Source organism: Lolium perenne, chromosome 4, assembly GCF_019359855.2.
Source record: "Lolium perenne isolate Kyuss_39 chromosome 4, Kyuss_2.0, whole genome shotgun sequence".
In the NCBI taxonomy this organism is placed as follows: domain Eukaryota; kingdom Viridiplantae; phylum Streptophyta; class Magnoliopsida; order Poales; family Poaceae; genus Lolium; species Lolium perenne.
Window position 1 is genome coordinate 223,196,169 of NC_067247.2, and position 19,815 is coordinate 223,215,983.

Consider the following 19,815-nt stretch of genomic DNA (forward strand, 5'->3'; position numbering starts at 1 on the left):
CTGGCACGCCTTGCATTGTCTTTTCAGTTTTGCATAGTTAAATTTGTGTCTGCATCTTCGTGTCGAGTTGCTGGTCTTAGCGTCTAGTTCCCTTAAAGTTTCGAGTTCTGGTCATATTAGTCACGCCGCCATCGCCGCTCGCACCATACGTAGATCACCACCACCATATACTTCCGCCATCGCCATATACACTCGCCATATACTTCCACCATCGCCATATACACCCGCCATATACTTCCACCACTGCCATATACATCTTCCATATACCCTGTTTCCTACCGCGACATGATTTCGTGATGTTTCTCTGCCGCGACAGAGTCCGTATAGACTAAGGTTTTTCTGTTTTCCTTAATAGTTGTTGCCTTCTAATTTCATCCGTGCCGTAGAAAAAATTTCGTGAGATAAGTTTCGGCCGCCGGTAAAGAATTGTGAAGGAGAGCAAAAAAAAGTCTGGAACCGCCTCCGAAAATAAATTCTGCCTACAATAGTTTTCGACTGTCGAGATCACTTTTCGCCACTGGCCGTTATAGCGAAATTTTTTTATGCATGCGCGCTTTCTGGAGCACTTTTCAGAAATCCCGACAAAAAAAATTCTGAGGCTATATTGTTTTTAGACCTCTGGGATCAGTTTGAGACATTGCCATCATAGTGATTTTTCGCATCTCGGTTCGCTGCGTCATCGCCACCTCATCGCTGCTAGTTTCTTGTGTGCCGCGTCGTGACTTTGCCAGTGTTCTAGGCTCGCGCCTCTAGTACGGTCTAGCCTAGGACCAACACAATACCGTTGTTGAGCATACTTTCAATATTGCATTGCTATTTTTGAAAATTGCTGTTTTTGCTACCATATTAGCCTTCCTACAGCTCTACATATTGTCTCCATGTGCTTTGTGTCGACCCCTGGTAATCGCCTTGACAATCTTTGGAGATGCTGATCCTTGCTGGTTGCCACATCGCCTTCCTCCTGTTTGGTAAGAACTTGTAAGAGCTTCATATTTTTCTTGACGGATTACGCGTGAACCACCATATTCCGTAGTTTGTTGGCATATACATTTGTGCTTTTTGAGTACAAATCATGACAGGACCTACATCGGCCGCTGTTGATCTGGCCAAGATGACGAGTGAGGAGTTGCATGCTCACTTCACCCACCTTTTGGGCGGACATGCAACCGACGTGGATGCGCGTCTTGGTGATGTTGATGCTAAACTCACCGACGCGTTGGACAAGATGGATGGTCTCGAGGCAGCTTTCAACTCCAAGCTCGACGCCAAGTTCCAGGAGGTGTTGTCTCGGTTACCGCCGCCTCGCGACAACGTGCGACGACGCGCGCGCCGTGTTCCTCGTGTGGAGGTGCCTGCGGGTACTGCTCCTGCTGCAGCAGCCGCACCTGACGCGCCTTCTGATGAAGGATATGAAGATTATGGAGGGGACGAGGACAAGCGGGTAGATGAGAACATGTTGGACGATGAGGAAGTCGAACAACCTGCACCTGGTCATCCACGGCAACTGAACTGCAACGCTCGCCCACCTCCACGACCGGTACGTGATGATGATCATGTGTCAACATCCGGATTTTTAAGTCTGAATGCCTATTATGTCATACATCGCAATCCCAGGAATATTGTTGTTGCGAGGCATAATAGTTAAGTATCACAGTCATCATTCATTACAAACCATATTGTCTTACAACTTGAATCACATGATCCATATTACACAAATAGTTGATCTATTGATCAACGAACAAACACAAGTTCATAGCGGAAGCGTAAAGATAAAAGGACTCTCTAGTCCACAGGCCAACGCTTGACGTTAGAAGCTCCTAGTTGTGGTAGACGCCCTGCTGGTCGTCATCCTCGTACTGCTGCTCGGCTTCATATTCTGGCCATTTGAATAGCCAGGGACAAAGCCGTGAGTACTTTCAAGTACTCGCAAACTAATACTAATGTAAGTACTAACATTGCTATTTGAGAGTGTTCTAAGCTCTAAGGTTATTTGCATAAAGCCAATTTTAGTTTAGAAACATTTTAGTAAACAACTCCTCATGTGCTAACTAACTCAAGTGGGAACATTAGTGTCATTCCCACAACTCTGGTGTGATTCAAAAATTCAAAGTCACCATTCAAGTTCAAAATTCACCAGTCACAAAGATATAAATTCTGATGACGGAAACAGTATGGCCTTTCCAACTGTCCATGACCGCGGACGCGGCTATTCGAATCGGTTTACACTCTGCAGAGGTTGCACACTTGTGCCACAAAATTTGATTACATCTGTCAGGGATAAACCCCGAATAATCGTAACTCAGTACGCGGATCATCAACTGTTAACCTTTCACTTACACACTCTAGTATAGGCACCTCTCCCCATGAGCTTGGCCTCCCAGTGATAGCCAACTGTTATCCCGGGAACTGCACAGGGCTTGGCCGTACAATTCACCTCAATTCACGTCATTTCACTTTCAACGGAGGCAGCCTCGGCATAACCTCTATGACGCTTGTTTAGAGGGAACCCATACTAAGACACATAAATTTCCAGCTAAGCCTTACCCATAATCAGGTATTGTGGGGGTACTCAAACATTGGAATGGTATCGCATCCAACTCAATCATCAGTTTTTAGCCATTTCACCAAGTCAAATTCATGTCATATTCACCTTCGAAATCTTTCAATGGAAATGACTCATCATTCCAAGGTTTTCAACATCATCATTTCACAAACATAAGTTCCCATCTAGAGTAGTCAATTTTAATTTAGCACTAGCATCTAAGTGTGAGGGGTGCTAAGTAATCTGCTTTGCTTCTAGGCTAACTTTGATACTCTTGTACTAATCCAAAACTAACCAAGTGAATCATGAATCAAAAGGTACTTTGATAAAACAAAAGTAAGTAAAGCTTGTAAAGTAAAACTGGGAAGTAGGATCATAAGCATAAAGTAAATGGGGTAATGCCTTGCTCATGGTGAGCTTTGCACTTTGCAAGAGTATTATCTTGCCTTGGTTGGGGAATTGGTCAAAGTGGTCTTCTTCTCCTTGGAAGTAGACCTCCTCCTCCTCTTGATACTCCTCGGTACTAGCGTCTAAAATACGAATACGGGGTACACAATCATCATACTAAACTTATTTACTATACTAAGCTCACACATGATTCACACATCTTAAACTAGCATCACACATTACTATTAAGTTGGTGGATGTGTTTTTCTTATTTAAGAAAAATAATTTCCTCTCATACTAACTTATGTGTTATTTTCAATTACTTAGAGAAATAACTTCTTCTCATTATCTTATTAAGATTTAATTTATCTTATGCATAATATATGACCTAGGTTGAACAAAATCAACCTCTTCATACTTATCATTTAAGAAAATAATTTAAATGAGGTGTAGCACCTCATACCATTTAATCCTAACATGGTAAAGATTTAATATCATCAACAATTCATATGAGACCTAAATGACCAGAGTCTCTACCTCATTTTGAATTTCTCATGAAAATATTTAAATGAGAGAAACACTCCCATATGATTTATTAATAGTTTTGGACAATATCCTTGACTAGAATTAGCCATATAGTCCTTTAATTAAACTAGGCCATGATCATTCAAAGTAAGCATGGCATATTTTTGCATAAACAATTAGTACAAGTGAAATGTGAATTATAGGAGTTGGAATCAACTCAAAAGCATTTTTGGTTGATTTTTAATAATTATTCTAAGGCAGAAACGTCCATGTCTTGTTTATTTTTCTACTTTAATTATATAATAGATCTAGGGTTCAATCCAGTGGCATCGTATAGATAATATTCTAAGCTTTCCAAAAATATAAAATTTGTCAAATTTGGCCCAGTAGATTTGTCCCTATTAAATTTTAAAGTTTACATCAGATTGCATTATTTCTCTATTTTGAAATTTCGAATTTGAACAGATGGGCTGGCGGGAAATAAAAGGGCTGTGCCGAGCGAGAGGGAAATGTGCCGGCCCAGGGAAATAACAGCCGTGCGATTAGAGAGGAGATCTACGGCCGAGGATGGTCATCTTCTCCGGCGAGAGGAAGGCTTACGGGAGGCGGAGGTAGGGGGTCGGAGCGGTCGCCGGAGCACCGTCGATCGTCGGAGTTGTGCGCCGCGACGTTGGAGTAGATGAGGAAGCTCCTGGAAGCAGTTGCGTCATGAGGGGCGGCCTCCTTCTCCGGCGATTGCTGGCGACGGTGAGCGGCAGGGATCTTGCGATTGGTGGCCTCCGGTGGCTAATCGAGTGAGGTAAGGTGGCGAGGAGAGGCGGTGTGAGGAGAGGAAGTTGTGGGCGTGCTCAATTTGTGAAGGGGAGTGCCCTTTATATAGTGGAGGGAGGTGGCCATGGAGCTCGGCTAGGGTCGCCGTCGTCGTCGCCGTTCCAGGGCTATGAAGAGGCAAGGAGTGGGCGCGTCTAGTTGCTGGTGTCCTGGCGAAGCTGACGCGCGTGATGGTGGTGAAGACGAGGCTCGGACGATACGGCGAGGTCGACAGGAGCTTGCAGGCCCGTGGCGCGTCGTGTCGACAATGACGATGGCCACGGCGTTCCTGCGGTCAAAACGACGGTGTTTGCGAGCTTGCTGTCTGGCGCGTCTACTGGCGAGAGATGGAGTGCGGAGGTGACGCGAGCGCTCCGGGCGGCTGATGCTCTGGCGTGCCCAGGGTGAGTGCCATGCGCGCACTGGCGCGTGCATGGGCGTGTCTGGGCGTCTCTGGCCACGGCGATTTTTGCCCGTTGCGATGTGAGTCTTCGTCGAGGCAGTGGCTGGTCATGGTCAAGGGAGTGAGAGGAAGTGGCTAGACACGGCAGGGCGTGCTAGATTTGACCAGAGAGAGAGATGGCCGGTGAGTGGCATGACATGCCACAGCATGGCATGTTCTTGTCAAGTTGAGCAGCTCCAGTGCTTGGCAGGTGAGGGAGAGGGTGCAGTGAGGTGAGAGGAAGCTCCAGAGGTGCAGGGGAGAGCCAGGGCTTGGACTTGGTCCTCTCCATTTTCCAGCATGGGCAACAATTGATACCCTGCATATCAAGTGTTTGATGAAATGCCCGCAAGAAACTTATTTTTGACTTTTGCAAATCTTTTTGGTGGGTTGTGATCATATATTATTTGAAGTATATTGGTGGTGGTGGTGGTCAAAATGGAGTTGAATTGCAAAATCTCATTTTGCATATGATCTTGTATTTGTTTCAATGTCTCCACTTGGCTTGCTTCTAATTTGAATTTGAGACAGAGTTTGAGGTGATGGTTTCGGGCAAAGTTGTTATCCTTGATGGTGTCTTGGATGAGGTGCAAAGAGTTGGCAAAGTGTAGAAGAGAAATCTCAAAAACCAGGGGCTCAAAGTGTGTATCATGCTGAAATTGTCACAAATGACCATAATCACATGTGAGCTCAAATTTGATTCAAATTTGATTTGAATTGAGTTTGATTGTTTCCAAAAGTGTTAATAAGTGTTTAGTATCCATTTGCAACCAATGGTGCAAACCAAAATGGTCTAGGTTAGAGATTTGCAAAAATGGCATAGGCCATATGTGTGTGTGGAATTGATTTTTATATTTTCTTTGTTCTTGGATGATCATGAGATCATGGTGAGGGTTTTAGAGTAATTGTAAACACACAAGCAATCATCATGGAAGTGCACACTCAAATAATTAATAAGGTGAGCTATATGCATACTCCTATATGATGAGAAAAAGTTTTTGTTGGCTCTGATTTTTGGATTCTTGGAAACTCTCTCTTGCTTCTTTTATTGAAAACTTGGGATGTTACAAACCCTTCCCCCTTACAAAAGATCTCGTCCCGAGATCTAAAGAAAACTAGGTACTAAAGAGATCTGGGTATTCCTTCTTCATATCTTCCTCGCGTTCCCAAGTGGCTTCTTCTTCGGTGTGATTGTTCCATTGAATTTTCAGGAACTTGATACTCTTGGTGCGGGTGGTCCTGAAAGCTTCTTCAAGGATGCGAATAGGCACTTCACGGTATGTTAGATCCTTGTTGATATCAATGGCTCTGTGGTCGATGTTCTTGAACACTTCGGTCTTCTCCGGTACTTCTAGGCACTTCCGAAGCAGTGAGATGTGAAACACATTGTGCACAGCGGACATTTCTTCCGGTAGTTCAAGCTGATATAAAACTTCTCCTCGGCGACTCAGAACTTTGAAGGGTCCGACATATCTAGGGCGAGCTTTCCTCTAAATTGGAATCTCTGCATTCCTTTGAGGGGTGAGACTTTGAGATACACAAAATCTCTGATCTCGAATGTCATATCTCGGCATCTCTTGTCGGCGTAGCTCTTCTGTCTTGACTGGGCGGTCTTGAGGTACTCGCGGATCTTGTGCACCTTCTCTTCAACTTCTCGAAGAATATCGGGGCCGAAGACTTGACTATCTCCGACTTCCGACCAGTTCAGAGGGGTACGACACTTCCTTCCGTGCAGGGCTTCAAAGGGAGCCATCTGTAAGCTGGCTTGATAGCTGTTGTTGTATGAGAATTCTGCGTAAGGTAGGCAGTCTTCCCATTTAGATCCATACTCTAGCACACAGGCTCTCAACATATCTTCCAGTATCTGGTTGACTCTCTCGGTCTGTCCGTCAGTCTGCGGGTGATAAGTTGTGCTGAAATTCAGAAGGGTTCCTAGTCCTTCATGCACTTTCTGCCAGAATCTTGAGGTGAATTGCGATCCTTTATCTGACACAATTGACTTGGGGGTTCCGTGCAGGCTGACTATTCTGGAGATGTATAACTCAGCTAGCTTTGGGCCTTGGTATGTGGTCTTGATGGGGATGAAATGTGCAACTTTGGTTAACCTATCGATGACTACCCAAATGGAGTCATTTCCTCTGCTAGATTTGGGCAATCCTGTGATAAAGTCCATACCGACAGAATCCCATTTCCACTCAGGAATCTGTAATGGTTGCAACAGTCCGACGGGTCGTTGATGTTCTGCCTTGACTCTTTGACATATATCACAATTGGCGATGTAGCTTCCTATCTCTCGCTTCATTCCGTGCCACCAGAATTGTTCCTTCAGGTCTTGGTACATCTTGGTTCCTCCGGGGTGAATGGAATACAGTGTATCGTGAGCTTCCTTCAGAATGACTTGCTTCAACTCTGAATCTAACGGTACACACAGGCGTTCGTTGTACCAAAGAACTCCTTCTTCATCTATGGTGAATCCCGGTGCCTTTCCTGCAGCTATCTGACTCTTGATTCCGTCAATGCTGGCATTTCCCTTCTGGGCTTATTTTATTTGGCTCATCAAGGTGGGGCTTATTTTATCTGGCTCATCAAGGTGGGTTGGAGCTCAATGCTGGCTAAGAATCCTTCGCTCACTAGCTCTAGTCTGAACTGTTCAAACTCTTGATACAGGCTGGGTTGCTCTATTGCGATCATGGAGTTCAACTGACACGGCAGTCTGCTCAAAGCATCCGCTACCACATTGGCCTTGCCGGGGTGGTAGTGAATTTCCATGTCGTAATCCTTGATTAACTCTATCCATCTGTGTTGTCTCATGTTCAGCTCCTTCTGGGTGAAAATGTACTTCAAGCTCTTGTGATCTGAGTATATCTCGCATCGATTACCCATGAGGTAATGACGCCAAACCTTCAGGGCTAAAACTACGGCTGCTAACTCCAAATCATGAGTTGGATAGTTCTGTTCATGTTGCTTCAGTTGCCTTGATAGGTATGATATCACCTTGCCTCCTTGCATCAACACACATCCAAGACCAATCTTGGATGCATCACAATAGACATCGAATGGCTTGGTGACATCGGGCATGATCAGTATTGGGGCTGTGGTTAATCTGAGCTTGAGTTGCTGAAAGCTTTCTCCACATTTGACATTCCAGTCAAACTTCTTGTCCTTCTTCAGCAGTTGAGTCATTGGTCTTGGGATGCTGGAAAATCCTTCCACGAATCTGCGGTAATATCCCGCTAATCCCAGGAATGCCCGGACTTCAGTCTGGGTGGTCGGGGCTTTCCATTCCTCAACGGTTTTGATTTTAGCGGGATCTACGACAATACCTCCTGCAGACAAGATGTGTCCCAGGAATCCTACTTCCTTCAACCAAAACTCGCACTTGCTAAACTTGGCGTACAACTGATGCTGCCTAAGGGTTTCTAGGACCACTTCCAAATGTTGCTCATGGTCTTCTTCTGATTTGGAGTAGATAAGAATGTCGTCGATGAAGACAATGACAAACTTATCTAGGAATTCCATAAAGATCTTATTCATGAGATTCATGAAATAAGCGGGGGCATTGGTCAGTCCAAATGACATGACATTGTATTCATACAATCCATATATGGTGGTAAAGGCAGTCTTCGGAATATCTGTTGCTCGGATCTTCAGTTGATGGTAACCTGTCCTCAGATCAATCTTCGAGAATACTTGGGCACCGGTGAGCTGATCAAATAGGTCTTCTATCTTTGGCAAGGGATATTTGTTCTTGATGGTGACATCGTTAAGCTTACGGTAATCCGTAACCAAACGAGTGGCACCGTCCTTCATATCCACAAACAAAACTGGTGATCTCCAAGGTGACGCACTTGGTCAAATCAGACCTTTGTACAGCATATCATCCAGTTGCTTCTTCAGTTCCACTAGCTCTGTGGGGTTCATGCTATAGGCTCTCTGGGCTATAGGTCCTGTTCCAGGGATTAACTCGATGATGAACTCGATATCCCGATCTGGGGGCATACCGGGTAGATCCTCCGGAAACACATCAGGGTATCGGCAAACGACCCTGATCTGATCCAAGGTTGGCTTGGCTAGACTCTGGTTGCAGGTGAATTTTCTGGGTAGTCTTTCAGACACATGTTCTATTATTATTCCGGTTCTACTAGTCATGGTGATGGCCTTCTTGGCGCAGTCTATCAATCCATGATGTTTCGACATCCAATCCATACCCAGTACTACTTCCAATCCTTTTGTTCCCAGAACAATCAAGTTTGCATAAAAATCTATTTCATGAATTCTGATGGGTACATCTTTGCAAAATTTTCTAGCTTTAGTTGTTGATCCAGGTATTTGAACTATCATGACATGTTTCAAGCTGATTGGTTGAATCTTACTAGTGCACACAAAATCTTCTGTGACAAATGAATGCGATGCTCCAGAATCAAACAACACTTTTGCTGGTATTGAGTTAACAGAGAACATACCCAGCACCACGTCTGGTGCTTCCTGGGCTTCCTCGGCGTTCATGTGGAAGAGGCGACCTCCACGGTTGTTCGGGTTGTTGGGGGCGAACTTCTTGCCGGTGGAGACACGGCGTTGCTGCTGAGCAGGTGCAGCGGTGTTGCCTGCGAGCTTGGCCAGCCTTTTGGGGCACTCATTGGAGTAGTGTCCCACAACTCCACATTCATAGCAGGTGATTGTGGCCTTGTGCTTGGTTGCAACGGGGATGGCGTTGCTCCCAGTCCTTGGTGCGGTGTTGGTGTTGTTTTTGTTGTTGGGGGCTCTCGGCGGAGCGCGGTTGAAGTTGTTGTTGTTGTTGTAGTTGCTGTTGTTGTTGTAGTGGCCTCCTGGCCTGGGTTTCCTCCACTCCGGTTCTGATAACCCGGACGTGATATTTGTGCATTGGGCTTGTTGTTCCTGGAGGTGAAACCTCCGCTTGAGTTGGGGCGATACCTTGGGGCATTGCTGGGGCCACTCTGATTCATCATGCGGCGCTTGCGGTTCTCGCTGGCTTGATGCAGTTTGCCCTCCATGTGGATGGCGGAGTCAACAAGGGCTTCGAGGTCGGCGAAGGAGATGTTGATCAACACGGTCTGCATCTCATCATGCAGGCCGTTCAGAAACCTTTCCTTCCTCTTCTCAGTAGGATCAGTCTCATCCGGGGCGTACCTTGACAGAGTTAGAAACTTGTCGTGGTATTCCACCACGGACATCCGGCCTTGCTTCAGTTCACGGAATTCATCTCTCATCTTCTTTATCAGACCCGGGGGCACATGGTACTTGCTGAACTTGAGCTTGAAATCTGCCCAAGTCATGAACTGTCCCGCGTTCATGGCACGGGTGCTTGTCCACCAAGCTCTTGCTGGTCCTGCTAGGTAGTGCGTGGCAAACATCACTTTCTCATTTTCCTCAACTCCAGCTACTTCTAGATTGTTCTCCATAGTTTGGAGCCAATCATCTGCATCCAGGGATTCCTCAGTCTTGCTGAAAACTGGCAGGTTTGTATTCTGGAAGTTCTTAAGCTTTGATCCTGGGTGATCATGATGGCCTTAATTGTTGTTGGCAAGTTGTTGAAGTGCTGCAATGTTGGCTTGCCTTTCAGCTCTTTCTGCTTCTCTATCTTCCAACATAACTTGCAACATCTGCATCATCGCGTCTTGATTCGCGTTGCGAGTTGGAGGGGCCATCTGAGCATTGAGATAGATCATGAGATAAGAGGGAAATTCTCTATGGCTTGTTTTGAGTTCAAGTTAAAAAGTTTGAAAATTGAAGTCTTTTCATGATAACACAAACATACATTCATTCATAACAACACACATTACAAGGTAACACACTAAGGGTTTTAAGAACCCTTCTTCTCCAAGCTACAATACATGGGGCGGGATACAACTTACACCTATGATAGTGCACAAGTGAACTACTCCTCATCCTCATCAACATCTATGGGGATGTGGTCATCCTCTCCGGCGTCCAGGAACTCGTAGTATTCCTCCTCGGTGTTCTCATCCTCCTCGAAGTCGTCGTCGTCACTCAGGAAGGCGCTTCCTCCCTGAATGTCTTCTCCATCTTCCTCCATCTTCTTCATCTGCTCCTCCTGGTTCTTGACAGTGGCCTCAAGTGCTGCTATCTTCGCGCGGAGGCGAGTGATGGTGGCGTCCTTCTTCGTCCGCTGCTGGCGGAGGGCCTTGCGATCATTGTTGAGTAGCTTGATGGCTTCGCCTTGCTCGATGATGTGGGCGTGAGTCTGGTTGGCGTACTCACGCGTGTGGTCGAGGTCCTGCTGAGTGTGGTACAGGATGACGTCGAGATGCTCCACATGGTGCTTCAGCTCCGGGTGGGGCTGCATGTCCATGGGCTCTCCAGCAGAGTTACGCCTCGCGAGGTGAGAAAAGCGAGGGCTCTTGAGTGCCTCCCCGCTCATCCCGCTCAAGCGTGCGAGTCCCTCATGAAGGGCGCGGGCAAGTCCGTCCAGCCATTTGCTCTCCCTGAAGGAGAAAAGGATCCTCTCAGAAGTGGGAGGCTCCATCTTGCCCCTCAAGTCAGCGGTGATGATCCACTGCAGCTCTCCTCCTGGCTGTTCCGTGACCTGAACTCCCTGGAACTCCAGGTGCGGGCGATCAAGATGATCGGAAAGGGCGTTGAGGTCGTGCTCGAAGATCAAGTTTCCCCCATTCCCGAGCTGGTAAAACTTCGCGTTCACGGGCTCCATCTGAAAGTGAAGTGAAGGATTAAGTTAGAGAAGTGAATAAGTGTGGAAAAATTTTAGGTACATTTCTAAGGAAGAGCATGACTTCTTATTTTCCAAAGAACTCAAAGAGAAGGCAAAGACTTAGTTTTTCAGAAATACTTCATTCGTTTTTGAAAATAAATTTTCAGAACGTCCATTTCTAACTAGGGTCTCCTAAGGTCAAACAATGGCTCTGATAGCAACTTGTCAACACCCGGATTTTAAGTCCGAATGCCTATTATGTCATACATCGCAATCCCAGGAATATTGTTGTTGCGAGGCATAATAGTTAAGTATCACCATCATCATTCATTACAAACCATATTGACTTACAACTTGAATCACATGATCCATATTACACGAATAGTTGATCTATTGATCAATGAACAAACACAAGTTCATAGCGGAAGCGTAAAGATAAAAGGACTCTCTAGTCCACAGGCCAACGCTTGACGTTAGAAGCTCCTAGTTGTGGTAGACGTCCTGCTGGTCGTCATCCTCGTACTGCTGCTCGGCTTCATATTCTGGCCATTTGAATAGCCAGGGACAAAGCCGTGAGTACTTTCAAGTACTCGCAAACTAATACTAATGTAAGTACTAACATTTCTATTTGAGAGTGTTCTAAGCTCTAAGGTTATTTGCATAAAGCCAATTTTAGTTTAGAAAATTTTTAGAAAACAACTCCTCATGTGCTAACTAACTCAAGTGGGAACATTAGTGTCATTCCCACAACTCTGGTGTGATTCAAAAATTCAAAGTCACCATTCAAGTTAAAAATTCACCAGTCACAAAGATATAAATTCTGATGACGGAAACAGTATGGCCTTTCCAACTGTCCATGACCACGGACGCGGCTATTCGAATAGGTTTACACTCTGCAGAGGTTGCACACTTGTGCCACAACATTTGATTACATCCGTCAGGGTTAAACCCCGAATAATCGTAACTCAGTACGCGGATCATCAACCGTTAACCTTTCACTTACACACCCTAGTATAGGCACCTCTCCCCATGAGCTTGGCCTCCCGGTGATAGCCAACTGTTATCCCGGGAACTGCACAGGGCTTGGCCGTACAATTCACCTCAATTCACGTCATTTCACTTTCAACGGGGGCAGCCTCGGCATAACCTGTATGACGCTTGTTTAGAGGGAACCCATACTAAGACACATAAATTTCCAGCTAAGCCTTACCCATAATCAGGTATTGTGGGGGTACTCAAAAATTGGAATGGTATCGCATCCAAGTCAATCATCAGTTTTTAGCCATTTCACCAAGTCAAATTCATGTCATATTCACCTTCAAAATCTTTCAATGGAAATGACTCATCATTCCAAGGTTTTCAACATCATCATTTCACAAACACAAGTTCCCATCTAGAGTAGTCAATTTTAATTTAGCACTAGCATCTAAGTGTGAGGGGTGCTAAGTAATCTGCTTTGCTTCTAGGGTAACTTTGATACTCTTGTAATAATCCAAAACTAACCAAGTGAATCATGAATCAAAAAGTACTTTGATAAAACAAAAGTAAGTAAAGCTTGTAAAGTAAAACTGGGAAGTAGGATCATAAGCATAAAGTAAATGGGGTAATGCCTTGCTCATGGTGAGCTTTGCACTTTGCAAGAGTATTATCTTGCCTTGGTTGGGGAATTGGTCAAAGTGGTCTTCTTCTCCTTGGAAGTAGACCTCCTCCTCCTCTTGATACTCCTCGGTACTAGCGTCTAAAATACGAATACGGGGTACACAATCATCATACTAAACTTATTTACTAAACTAAGCTCACACATGATTCACATATCTTAAACTAGCATCACACATTACTATTAAGTTGGTGGATGTGTTTTTCTTATTTAAGAAAAATAATTTCCTCTCATACTAACTTATGTGTTATTTTCAGTTACTTAGAGAAATAATTTCCTCTCATTATCTTATTAAGATTTAATTTCTCTTATGCATAATATATGACCTAGGTTGACCAAAGTCAACCTCTTCATACTTATCATTTAAGAAAATGATTTAAATGAGGTGTAGCACCTCATACCATTTAATCCTAACATGGTAAAGATTTAATATCATCAACAATTTATATGAGACCTAAATGACCTAAGACACGTAAAGATTTGTCCCTATTAAATTTTAAAGTTTACATCAGATTGCATTATTTCTCTATTTTGAAATTTCGAATTTGAACAGATGGGCTGGCGGGAAATAAAAGGGCTGTGCCGAGCGAGAGGGAAATGGGCCGGCCCAGCTTCGCAGCGGGCCAGCTGACAAGGTGGGGGCCACCTGTCTGTGGGTTGTAACGCGTGAAGCAGTACGGGGAAATAACGGCCGTGCGATTAGAGAGGAGATCTACGGCCGAGGATGGTCGTCTTCTCCGGCGAGAGGAAGGCTTACGGGAGGCGGAGGTAGGGGGTCGGAGCGGTCGTCGGAGCTCCGGCGATCGTCGGAGTTGTGCGCCGCGACGTTGGAGTAGATGAGGAAGCTCCTGGAAGCAGTTGCGTCCTCAGGGGTGGCCTCCTTCTCCGGCGATTGCTGGCGACGGTGAGCGGCAGAGATCTTGCGATTGGTGGCCTCCGGTGGCTAATCGAGTGAGGTAAGGTGGCGAGGAGAGGCGGTGTGAGGAGAGGAAGCTGTGGGCGTGCTCAATTTGTGATGGGGAGTTCCCTTTATATAGTGGAGGGAGTTGGCCGTGGAGCTCGGCTAGGGTCGTCGTCGTCGTCGCCGTTCCAGGGCTGCGAAGAGGCAAGGAGTGGGCGCATCTGGTTGCAGGTGTCCTGGCGAAGCTGACGCGCGTGATGGTGGTGAAGACGAGGCTCGGACGAGACGGCGAGGTCGACAGGAGCTTGCAGGCCCGTGGCGTGTCGCGTCGACGATGAGGATGGCCACGGCGTTTCTGCAGTCAAACGACGGTGTCTGCGAGCTTGCTGGTCGTCTGGCGCGTCTACTGGCGAGAGATGGAGTGCGGAGGTGACGCGAGGGCTCCGGGCGGCTGACGCTCTGGCGCGCCCAGGGTGAGTGCCATGCGCGCACTGGCGCATGCATGGTCGTGTGGCGTCTCTGGCCACGGCAATTTTTGCCCGTTGCGATGCGAGTCTTCGTCGAGGCAGTGGCTGGTCGAGGTCAAGGGAGTGAGAGGAAGTGGCTAGACACGGCAGGGCGTGCTAGAATTGACCAGAGAGAGAGATGGCCGGTCAGTGGCATGACATGCCACGGCATGGCATGTTCTTGTCAAGTTGAACAGCTCCAATGCTTGGCAGGTGAGGGAGAGGGTGCAGTGAGGTGAGAGGAAGCTCCAGAGGTGCAGGGGAGAGCCAGGGCTTGGACTTGGTCCTCTCCATTTTCCAGCATGGGCAACAATTGATACCCTGCATATCAAGTGTTTGATGAAATGCCCGCAAGAAACTTATTTTTGAATTTTGCAAATCTTTTTGGTGGGTTATGATCATATATTATTTGACGTATATTGGTGGTGGTGGTGGTCAAAATGGAGTTGAATTGCAAAATCTCATTTTGCATATGATCTTGTATTGGTTTCAATGTCTCCACTTGGCTTGCTTCTAATTTGAATTTGAGACAGAGTTTGAGGTGATGGTTTCGGGCAAAGTTGTTATCCTTGATGGTGTCTTAGATGAGGTGTAAAGAGTTGGCAAAGTGTAGAAGAGAAATCTCAAAAACCAGGGGCTCAAAGTGGGTATCATGCTGAAATTGTCACAAATGACCATAATCACATGTGAGCTCAAATTTGATTCAAATTTGATTTGAATTGAGTTTGATTGTTTCCAAAAGTGTTAATAAGTGTTTAGTATCCATTTACAACCAATGGTGCAAACCAAAATGGTCTAGGTTAGAGATTCGCAAAAATGGCATAGGCCATATGTGTGTGTGGAATTGATTTTTATATTTTCTTTTTTATTTTCTTTTTCTTTGTTCTTGGATGATGATGAGATCATGGTGAGGGTTTTAGAGTAATTGTAAACACACAAGAAATCATCATGGCAAGTGCACACTCAAATAATTAATAAGGTGAGCTATATGCATAGTCCTATATGATGAGAAAAAGTTTTTGTTGGCTCTGATTTTTTGGATTCTTGGAAACTCTCTCTTGCTTCTTTTATTGAAAACTTGGGATGTTACATCATGTTGCTAAACTTAAATTGAATATTCCGCCATTTGAGGGTAGATATAATCCTGATGCATATCTTACTTGGGAATTGGAAGTAGAGCAACGCTTTGCATGTTTACGATATCCTGATCATTTGCGTGTTAGTGGTGCTATTTGTGAGTTCACATATTTTGCATCTATTTGGTGGTTTGAACATTGTAGAGTACATCATGCTAATATTCGTACTACCTGGGTTGGTTTAAAACTTGCTATGCGTACTCGTTTTGTTCCTCCACTATCAGCATAATTTGCTTAAAAAATTGTCTCGTTTAGAACAAGGAAAAAATTATGTAGAGGACTATTATCAAGAATTGCAAACTGGCATGATTCGCTGTGGTATTGTAGAGGATAATGAAGCTATGCTTGCACGTTTCTTTGGTGGTTTGAATAAAGAGATTCAATATATTTTAGATTATCAGGAGTACAACACTATTACTCGCTTGTTTCATCTTGCTTGCAAAGCTGAACGTGAAGTGCAGGATCGTCAACCACCATGGAGAAGAACTAATATTTCTGCAGGTCGTGCATCGTCGTGGTCTCCGCGACAATCAACGCCACCATCTCGTGGGACTGCATCAACACCTACTACCTCCAAGTACACTGCGCCTATATCACGAGCACCACCTGCTGCTACTCCACCACCATCAGCTGGTCCTCCTCAGAGTTCCTATTCGATGGCTTCTACGGGGAAGATGCGTGACATTCAGTGTCGCAAATGCTTGGGTTTTTGTCACATAGAAAGAGAATGCAGGACCAAACGTGTCATGTTGGTGCGTGAAGATGGAGAATATGATTCTGCAAGTGACTTTGATGAAGATACATTGGCCCTTATTGTTGCACGTGATGGAACCAATTTTGATTCTGAGAGAGAGATGGAGGTAATGGAAGCTGACAATGCTTATCAGTACAACAACTTAGTTGCACAACATGCGTTGAGTGTGCAATTGAGCAAATCTGAGCATGATCAACGCCACAATATGTTTCAAACAAGAGGCGTTGTAAAAAAGCGAGCTATACGGATCATCATCGATGGAGGGAGCTGCAATAATCTGGCTAGCGTTGACATGGTGGAGAAGCTTTCTCTACCTACGAGACAGTGCACATATCCATATTACATTCAATGGTTTGAGAGCTCTCGGAAGCTCAAGGTAACAAGAACTACACGTGTGCATTTTACTATTGGTACATATTCTGATTTTGTTGATTGTGATGTTGTACCTATGCAAGCTTGTTCTTTGTTACTTGGTAGACCTTGGCAATTTGATAGAGAATATGTTCATAATGGTAAAACTAATCAGTATTCTCTTATGCCTGATGGTAAGAAAATTGGTCTCAAACCTATGGCTCTTGAACAAATATTAGAAGATGATCTTACTAGAGCTAGTAGAGTAAAACACGAGGAGAAACATAAGAGTGAAAATCAGATTGTTGCTGCAGATTTTGTGCCACATAATCCTTGTTTGCTTGCTAGAAAATCTGATATTGCTGAACTTGATGTGAACACTACTCAATGTTGTGTTATTATTTGCAAAGAAGTTCTATTTTTATTTGAGGATATGCCTCCTTCTTTGCCACCTACGGTTGCTAACCTTTTGCAGGAATTCATTGATGTGTTCCCACAAGATGTTCCACCTGGACTACCACCTATCTGTGGGATAGAACACCAGATTGACTTGATTCCAAGTGCTTCTCTGCCGAACCGTGCGCCATATCGCACCAACCCTGAAGAGACGAAAGAGATTCAGTGACAAATTCAGGTCCTCCAAGATAAAGGTTACATTCGTGAGTCTCTTAGTCCATGTGATGTTCCTATTATTTTGGTACCTAAGAAAGATGGTTCTTCGCGCATGTGTACTGATTATAGAGCTATTAATAATATTACCATTCGATACCATCACCCTATACCACGTTTGGATGATATGCTTTATGAGTTGAGTGGTTCTATTATGTTCTCTAAAGTTGATTTGCGTAGTGGTTACCACCAAATTCGTATGCAATTAGGAGATGAATGGAAAATAGCGTTTAAAACTAAGTTTGGTTTATATGAGTGGTTAGTAATGCCTTTTGGTTTAACTAATGCACCTAGTAATTTCATGAGACTGATGAACGAAGTTTTACGTGCTTTTATTGGACGTTTTGTGGTGGTATACTTCGATGATATTCTGATTTTTAGAAAATCTTTGAAGGATCATTTGGATCATTTACGTGCTATTTTCAATGCTTTACGTGATGCACGTTTGTATGGTAATCTTGAGAAGTGCACCTTTTGCACCAATCGACTTGCGTTTCTTGGCAATGTTGTTACTGCGCAGAGTATTGAAGTTGATCTAGCCAAGGTTGAGGCAATTGAGAGTTGGCCGTAGCCCAAGACGGTCACACAAGTGTGAGGAGTTTTTTTTGCCTCGTGGGTTTCTATAGGCGCTTTGTGAAATATTTTGGATCCATTGCTGCGCCGCTGAATGAGCTTACAAAGAAGGATGTGCCCTTTGTGTGGGGCGATGCACAACAAGAAGCCTTCATGATATTGAAAGATAAGTTAACACATGCTCCATTACTCCAACTTCCTGATTTCAATAAGACTTTTGAGCTTGAATGTGATGCTAGTGGAATTGGTTTGGGAGGTGTGTTACTACAAGAGGGCAAACCTATTGCATACTTTAGTGAGAAATTGAGTGGGCCTAGTCTGAAATATTCTACTTATGATAAAGAATTATATGCGCTGGTTCGGACATTAGAAACTTGGCAACATTATTTATGCCCTAAAGAATTTGTTATACATTCTGATCATGAATCTTTGAAGCATATTTGTAGTCAAGCTAAGTTGAATCGTCGCCACGCAAAGTGGATTGAATTTATTGAGTCTTTTCCTTACTAGTGTCTACTAGGCTTGAAATTGTGCCGGCTCTTTTTGGGGCGCGCTGGTGCGAGCCTATTTTTGATTCAGCCCCCCAAAATGCTACCGGGGCCGCCGGTGGAGATGCTCTTAGAACCCATATATTATCCCATTTAGAGCATCTCCGGTCCCCTCCCAAACGAGATCTTAACTTTTTGTTAGATTATTCGAAAATACAACCATTTTATTAAACATAGCATACAAACAAATATGTTTACTAATTTGTTTTTCAAATTAAAATACAACAAACAATAACAAACTAAACAAATATAATAAAACTCGGGCTAGATCAAGATGCCGCCGCATTTGCTGATAATCCTTTGACCCTCCACAGATTCTCAAGGAGATCATTTTAAAGTTGCTCAGGAACATTGCTGTCACGGATCTCTACGTGCATGGCGATGAAACCAGCAAAATTCACAGGCACCTCATGACGAACCTCCGTAAGAGGACCCTGTGACATGTGTGCTCACGTGATTCTTGTGACCATCCTCGATGATCATTTTGTGCATGCATCAACTCCCATATTTGGTCGTGAGACCAGTTTAGAGCAGGGTACTGAACAATAGCAAATTGAGCTTGAAGCACACCAAATGCCCGCTCGACATCCTTCCTGCAAGCCTCATGTCGCGAAGCAAAATGGTGACCTAATGGCACCGGGATTATTTTGACAAAAGTTGCCCATTTTGGATATATATCATCGGCTAGATAATAGCCTTTGGTATATTGGTGGACATTGATCTCATAGTTGTATGGTGGAGCATGAGTTTCCACTAGTTTGCTAAATACCAGAGTCCGCCGCAACACGTTGATGTCATTGTGAGATCCCGTCATGCCAAAGAAAGAATGCCAAATCCATTGGTTAGAATTTGCCACAACTTCAAGCACCACACTGCAATATCCATGACGCTCTTTGTACATACGTTGCCAAGCAAACGAGAAGTTCTTCCATGACCAGTGCATACAATCGATGCTTCCAAGCATCCCAGGGAATCCTCTCGCTGCATTTTGAACCATGATCCTTGCAGTCTCTTCTTTAGTTGTCCCTCCGAAGTAGTATTTACCAAACTTTTCCACCACACCTCGGCAAAACTTATACATGCACTCAATGGCAGTATACTCATTCATATGAAGGTAGTAGTCCTGTGTATCAACAGCTGATCCGTATGCAAGCATCCTCATGGCGGCAGTACTTCTGAATCAACGAGAATCTGGCTGTGCCAACAACATCGTGCTTTAGCTTGAAGTAGGGGTCGAACTCTCGAACATCATTGAGGATATTCATGAACAAACCCTTGCTCATCCTATACCGGCGCCGAATTTTTTTGGTCGGTGTTGCGCCATCT

At 44.6% G+C, this 19,815-nt stretch overlaps 1 pseudogene; it reads left to right on the forward strand.

Annotated features, from left to right (window-relative positions):
* Positions 1–925: 925 nt before the first annotated feature.
* LOC139839287 (uncharacterized) lies at positions 926–19,709 on the forward strand (annotated as a pseudogene).
* Positions 19,710–19,815: the final 106 nt, after the last annotated feature.